This window comes from Pseudophryne corroboree, chromosome 3 (genome assembly GCF_028390025.1).
Source record: "Pseudophryne corroboree isolate aPseCor3 chromosome 3, aPseCor3.hap2, whole genome shotgun sequence".
Lineage (NCBI taxonomy): Eukaryota > Metazoa > Chordata > Amphibia > Anura > Myobatrachidae > Pseudophryne > Pseudophryne corroboree.
This window is the reverse complement of record NC_086446.1, coordinates 516,907,733-516,915,567: the sequence shown is the minus strand read 5'-3', so window position 1 is coordinate 516,915,567 and position 7,835 is coordinate 516,907,733. Positions and strand designations below refer to the sequence as shown.

General features: G+C 43.6%; 3 pseudogenes; 1 reads left to right on the top strand and 2 right to left on the bottom strand.

The window, feature by feature from the left end:
- Positions 1-5,808: 5,808 nt before the first annotated feature.
- LOC134896922 (5S ribosomal RNA) lies at positions 5,809-5,926 on the bottom strand (annotated as a pseudogene).
- Positions 5,927-6,073: 147 nt separating this feature from the next.
- LOC134897218 (5S ribosomal RNA) lies at positions 6,074-6,191 on the bottom strand (annotated as a pseudogene).
- A 441-nt stretch (positions 6,192-6,632) lies between these two features.
- On the top strand, positions 6,633-6,750 carry LOC134896172 (5S ribosomal RNA; annotated as a pseudogene).
- Positions 6,751-7,835: the final 1,085 nt, after the last annotated feature.

Below are 7,835 nucleotides of genomic sequence, written 5' to 3'. Positions count from 1 at the left end.
TCTGCCGTGCGTGCACATATCCGCAATTTGCGTAGGATTGCTCCTGTGATCATGCGCGTGGTATGGGTATTTACGGCGGAGTATGTGAGCGCATAGAGGGTTATCAGAACATTGCATATTTAACCCAAATAGTGCATTTTGTACACATAGTTCCCCTACATCACATCAGCAAGTATCAACAGTTTAAATGATTCCAGGACTAAGAGATCCACCTTTGCATGATAGGAAGGGACAGACAAAGGTTATAGGGTGATGTCTAGTATCCAGCTGTAGGGTATTTTAAGGTTAACATTCCGGTGTTGGTTAGAGAAAGATCGCATGTTCCTGCGTATAGTTATGTGCAGAAGTAGAATATAGAATATAACTGTATTTACTGTATATTATGTATGTGGCGGGAATCCAGAGGATACCACCCACAAGAGCAGTTGGGGAAAGACATCGCCCACCTTTTCAAATCAACCTATGACCTCTCCTGTAATGTATAGATGCATCTCTGTGTCCAATAGACAAAGGGATTACAGTGACCATTGTATTGTATATGGAAGTTGTGTATAAAAAGCCTATTGTTGCCTGGCCGGTCAGAAGACTCTGAACGCTATCTACCTGATAAGCGGAGGACCGGCCGGGTTGCGCAAGCGAACATTCTCACGTATGTACATTGACTGTAGCCATTATTCTGTTTTAGATTTATCTTGTTAGCTCTGTAGTGTATAACTTGTACTGTTATCCCCTTTCAAATAATCCACTGTGGCCTTAGAACCCTGTGGTTCACTACATATCGGTGTTGTGTCCTCATTTCCCTGCTAGGGTTTAAAGTGTTTTTAACTGTATAAGGTTTAAAGTGTATTGATAAGGTGTGTGTGCATAGCGGGTACTTTATACCTTCAGCGCTGCGTAAAGGTTTAAGGTGTATCATCATTACAGTGCTTTTTGGCACAAGGTTTAGAGTGTAAGAATAACATTGCATTGCATCACGAATAAGTTTAAAGTTTATCAAGAGGGAGCGCGCGCTGTGCGTACTCTGTACACCCAGCGCGGCGTGTGTACGCTAAGTATGTACGACGTATGGGACTCTGTACGCAAATAGCGTACGAAGTGCGTAGCGTGTGTATTAAGTCTAGCGGCCGCAGCGGCTCAATGGTAAGAGTGTGTTTAGAGGTATAGCTTTATGGTTTAAGATAATATCGACATTATCAATTGGGGGCATCGTCCTGTTTTTCCTCATACCCACAGCCTAGCAGGGTACAGCAGACTTTATCTATCAGCAAAGGGCGGACAGGTATCCACGTTAGCCTTCTCCTGGTTGGTGGATACTCTGGTAAACTCTTTCTCAAGTGCTGATAAGATAAGCGTCTGCTCTGCATGGTTTGTAGGGATGCTGATGGGATCCGTAAGGTAAGAACGCAAAGCTATTTTTAAAGTCTGTGAATTTCTGTTTGGCGCCAAATGCGCACACAACACACGCATACACCTGTATTTTGTACTTTGCATATCTGCTCGCATTGTTGCCATAAGTATTGATTATTAGATTCATTTTGACCTGTGCTGAGAAATTTGTTGCTATTTAGTTAAAATATAGACTAGATATTAAGGAAGTAAGTGTAAGACGCACACGCAGCCTGGCCTAGTTGTAAAGGTTTATACAGAAGAAACTGTGTGTGGTGTTAAGTGAGCGATTATAGGTAATATCACTTACATTTATAGAAGTGTGGGATTTGTACTATTGCGGACGTACGGTCTTTGTACACGTGTCGCGGACAAAGGAAGGGACTGCGTACGCAACGTAAAGACTTACGCACGATCGCGTGCTTACGCAACGTGTGTAAGGATACGGCCGCTAAGTACAAATTACACAATAGCATTGTTTAGTTTAGGCGCGAAACGGTAGCCACGCGGTAATAGCACAAATTACTAAGTGTCCAAGATTTAGTTTAAATAAAACCTTTTTTACTGCATTACCTCTGGTACGAAGGCTGTTTATCTGAATGAAAGTTAATTTTCTGTACAGAAAAACCAAAGTGTATTTGAGTGAACAAGCGTGAGTGTGCAAACAATAAAGGTTTTGTGGACCCAGGGAATTCGGGATCCCGTAGGAGACCACACCAGGTGAGTGGACACTTGGTGGCGTGAGACTGGCTTGCTCATGTTAACATTAATTAAGGTACAAAGGAGCAAGGTAGCAGATACCGCAGGCTAGAAGGTCAGCGAAGGTTTAGAGTACCGCAGACCAAAAGGTCAGCGAGGTTTTGTTTAGGTGCCGCAACCAAAAGGGGTTAGCGAAGAAACCCATATAGGCCATTTGATTGATACTGAGGTTTCGCAGCCTGAAAAACGATTCCATTGGTCGTACGGCGGATAAGTAACAGTTACCTATACGCTGTGCGATTGTACCGCGCGTTCGTGAGTGCAATACTTAGTGCAACGTGATACCCTTTTTACGAGCTTTGCGTAAAATCGCTGGATCATTAGCGCTGGGTGTAGCATACGCAAGCGTGATTTGTGTAACAAAAAATTTGTTTTAAGGGAGTTTCGCTGGTCACTCATGAAATCTCCAACAACCAATATTAACTGGGAAGGGTAAGTCACTCCCATATACTTTCAGTAAATAGAGGTTACACAGGGGCCCTAGGTTGGATACTAACTTCGCTGACGACAGCATTTGGTAGTATTGGCCAACGTGGGCGTGAGTGGGTGAGAGCACTCGTTGAACTTTCACCGTTGCCTTATATTGAGTATTTTGTTTTTTTGTAGGAATTAGCTGAAAAGGCAATACCTGCAAAATATGGGGGCCAGTTGCTCAAGTAAGGGACGCTCAACCAGGGTTCAGGTTGATGTTCCGCGGCCCAGAGGGTCAGCAAGGTACATAATGTGTGAGAAGTATGGATCACACACAGAGGTTTTATGCAATGAATGGGAACGTATGACTGCGGAAGATAGGGAACCATTCCCTAGGGTAGGCAGTTTTGAACCAGAGGTGTTGCAGAATTTAAGGTTTAGGATATGTCTGATAAAATCCCGAAAACAAAGGGTCAGACACACAAACTGTTTACATTTATGGCGCAAGAGGGTGATATGCAGAGGGAACTAGCTCACGCAGCCGGTTCTAAACCTAGCAGGGAACTGATGGCAACCGCACCACCACCACCGTATATTACAGGGGAGAAAGTGGCTACAGACAATGGCATACTGATATATGATAAGAGTAAAGTAAATAAATGTACTAATGCTAACCCGTGCAAGTTGTATCCCATTTTAAACTTCCCTCAGGACTGCGAGCAAGAAGATGAGCCCAGCAAAAATATCGGCACTCTCTCTAGCAGCCACCATACGAGACACCCAGGTGGGCACGGACCAACCAATAAGAGTAGTGAAGGCCCCTAGCGGAGGAGTAGGTGAGGTCGTGTCCACAGATAAGTATGGTACAGTACATTATGCAGAGACAATTGCACCTCACATTGTAGAAGCAACTCAGAATGATGTAATTGAACTAAATCCTGTCAGGGTGATCGCAGTCCCCAATGGGAGGACTGACGCTCAGGGAGTCACTCCCGTCAGGAACATTGCTATGCATTGTCCTTGGTCCCGGACAGAAGTGAGGACAATTATGTCTGAATTTCCCGATCCCAGAAAGGATCTAGCCGCATGCCAGAGGTTTGTTAGAGAATTAGGTAACGCCACCGAACCCACAAACAAAGATTGGCGAACGGGCATGTTTACCCTCCAATATTGACCCCGTGAAATTCATTACTGATTGTAAACTAGACGTAGAAGTACCTCTCACTAATGAATACACTCAGGAGAATGTACGACAGATCAATCTACAATTAGGAGTATATTTCCCTACGGTTGTTAAATGGAATAAAATCTTTTCCATAAGACAAAAAGAAGGTGAAACGGCGTCTGAATATTTCCATCGAGCACTGCAGGAAATGGCTAGATACACTGGGGTCGAGGACATTAAGGAAAATGTACACCGCAGGGAGGTAGCTGTGTCAGTATTAATGGACGGCTTAAAAGAAACATTAAGAACAAGGGTACAAACCACTCAACCTAACTGGAAAGGTATCTCAGTGGCTGCATTAAGGGAGTCCGCTATCGAGCACGATCGGAACATCATTAAGCACAGGGAGTCACAGGGGGATAAGCTGATGACAGAAGTATAAAAGCCCTGACAACGAAGCCACATCAGCCGAAACCCCAGACCCCTGATGGTAAGTCGTATGTAGTAAAATGTTATAACTGCCAGAAGGAAGGACACTATGCACGGAATTGTAGGTATAAGGACACAAATCAGGTATACCAACCCCCTAGACCAGAACATGAACCACATTATGATACATGTAATAGGGATCAGGGATCGCATAGGAGGAGTTATGAGCCACATGCAGGGGAAACAAGGAGGTACCCACCTAGGAGGGACTGGCAGACCTCTGAAAATTCTCAGATACCCCCCTCACATATTGTAGCTGCCAGCGTGCTGCAGGAGGGTCACAACATACAATAGGGGTTAGGCCACACCTGTAGTCTGCAGCCAGTGAAGTTGATTGCTAGCCTAGGTAGTGAACCTGAGGTCACAGTTGATGTAGCTGGTAGATCACTACCTTTTCTTGTAGATACAGGGGCGGCCAGGTCAGTGTTAAATTCAACGGTAGGTATGAAAACAACGGGTAAAACAATTTCAGCAATGGGAGTAACAGGAATAGTGCAACACTACCCTTTAAGTAGACCAGCGGAGATTACGATAGGGCCTTTGCTGACCAAGCATTCCTTTTTGCTAGCTGTATCGACTCCGACTAATCTACTTGGGAGAGATTTATTGTGTAAGATAAGGTGTGTCATATATTATACTCCTGAGGGTGTCTTCTTAGATATACCCGAGAATCACGTTCAGGAAGTGCAGGATATGTTAGACACCCCACAAAGGTTAATGTCACACTCTACTGTTATAGACAGGTGTCCATCCAAGGTAGAGGAAATGATCTCCCAGATACCGGAATCCCTCTGGACCAAAGATGGACAAGACACTGGATTGATGGCAAATGTAGCTCCTGTAATAGTGCAAGTAAAAGATGGTAGGATAGCTCCAAAAATCCCTCAGTATCCTCTGAAGCTAGAGGTGGAATTAGGAGTATACCCAGTCATAGAGCGCTTGCTACAACAGGGCATCCTAGTTAGGACGTCCAGCACTGCCAATAGTCCCATCTTCCCTGTGAAAAAGAGTGGGGGGAGGGGTTACAGGCTAGTGCAAGGTCTAAGGGGGATAATAAATTCAATATGGAGCCGCACTAGTCTTAACAATCTAAACTGAATATAGAAATAACATAAAGAAACCAATGTATATGCAGTTAGCAAGAAGTTTTAAACTGCTAATGATTGGCGGTGCTCCCAGGAATTTTGTAGGCTTGGCTACAATTGAAAAGGAGAGAAAAGACAAAAAACCCTTGTTTGGGAGCACTCGTTTATAATGATTTGTATGATATGAGTAAAGTAAATGATAAGTGTAATAAAACTTAACCTTTTAATTGTTTCTTGAATAAAAATGAATTAATGTGGAATAATTTTGAGACTCGTGTCTGATGTTTGCAAGGAACTTGTTTAACCTTTTTAACAAATGAGGTACAAGTTATTGAGAGAAGGTGAAAATATCAGAAGCAATATGTTTGATGGATATCCGTGTGTTCTGATTAAATAAATGTATCCAGAACAATCACTGTGCATGCCTAGAAATGAAGGTATTCAATGGAAGCGTGGTATGGTAGCAAGATTGAATTGGCTGAACAAAATTTTTTGAGAAGGAAAGAGAAGGGGGGCCCACTGCACCTGGTATTCTCAGGAGGTTTCCCATCCTGATACTGACCAGGCCATACCTGCTTAGCTTACGAGATCGGACAAGATCGGGCGTATTCAGGGTAGTATGGCCGTGGGCCTATTGTGGGAAATATGTGGGAAAAGATGAAAAGGGAGAAAATCCACTCCTAATGTCCGTACTGTGCATATACCAACAATGTGTAGTCTGGGAGTGTTTTTCCAGAAGCAGGAGTAAAGAAATGGAAAGTGTTGGAGAATTAAAAAGGGCCCACCGCACCTGGTATTCTCAGGAGGTTCTCCTTCCTAGTACTGACCAGGCCATGCCTGCTTAGCTTCCGAGATTGGACAAGATCGGGCGTATTCAGGGTAGTATGGCCGTGGGCCAGTGTGGAAAAAATAAGAATGGAAAGGGAGAGTAAATTGCTTTCTGTACTTCACACTCAACCAAGGCCACTGATGGTCTCCAATGGTAATTCCGGACAAAGTGTGTCAAGATGGTTCTAAGTGTCTGGAATTGATAAAGGTATGGTGTGGTAAGTGAAGTTTGGCAGATGGTGAAGCTCTCACAGAAATATTGAAAGAATAATGCAAGATGTGTGTAAATTGTAAGCTAAGCAGGCATGGCCTGGTCAGTACTAGGAAGGAGAACCTCCTGAGAATACCAGGTGCGGTGGGCCCTTTTTAATTCTCCAACACTTTCCATTTCTTTACTCCTGCTTCTGGAAAAACACTCCCAGACTACACATGGTTGGTATATGCACAGTACGGACATTAGGAGTGGATTTTCTCCCTTTTCATCTTTTCCCACATATTTCCCACAATAGGCCCACGGCCATACTACCCTGAATACGCCCGATCTTGTCCGATCTCGGAAGCTAAGCAGGTATAGCCTGGTCAGTATCAGGATGGGAAACCTCCTGAGAATACCAGGTGCAGTGGGCCCCCCTTCTCTTTCCTTCTCAAAAAATTTTGTTCAGCCAATTCAGTCTTGCTACCATACCACACTTCCATTGAATACCTTCATTTCTAGGCATGCACAGTGATTGTTCTGGATACATTTATTTCATCAGAACACACGGATATCCATCAAACATATTGCTTCTGATATTTTCACCTTCTCTCAATAACTTGTACCTCATTTGTTAAAAAGGTTAAACAAGTTCCTTGCAAACATCAGACACGAGTCTCAAAATTATTCCACATTAATTCCTTTTTATTCAAGAAACAATTAAAAGGTTAAGTTTTATTACACTTATCATTTACTTTACTCATATCATACAAATCATTATAAACGAGTGCTCCCAAACAAGGGTTTTTTGTCTTTTCTCTCCTTTCTAAGGGGGATAAACAAGATAGTTGAGAGCCAATTCCCCGTAGTGCCAAATCGAGCTGTCATTCTCATGCAAATTCCCCCTACTGCAAAATTTTTCACTGTAATTGACCTCTGTTCTGCTTTCTTTTCGGTCCCTCTGCACCCTGACAGCCAATATTTGTTTGCATTCACATACAGGGGAGTACAGTACACCTGGACTCGCCTACCCCAAGGTTTCATTGACAGCCCAAGTATTTTCTCCCAGGCTTTGCATGACTGTTTACAGTCCTTTCAACCTGAGAGCGGGTCAGTATTAATACAGTATGTAGATGACTTACTGCTGTGTTCCGATTCACTCGAAGCGTCCTTGAAAGACACGAAACAGCTTCTGTTTCACCTTTCTAATACGGGACACAAGGTTTCAAAGGACAAGTTGCAGTTGTGCCAGAACAAGGTAAAGTATTTGGGACATTGCTTGACACAAGGACTTAGACACCTCACTGCTGATAGAATACAGGCGATTCGCGACATGACTCTGCCACAAACCCAGCAGCAGATCCGCACTTTCCTTGGAATGTGTGGGTACTGCCGAAACTGGATCCCAGGGTTCTCCATACTGGCTTTACCTTTGCAGGAAATGGTCTCCTCGAACAAACCAGATCGGATCTCTCACACAAATGAGTCCGAACTGGCATTTGAGAGACTTAAACAGTGT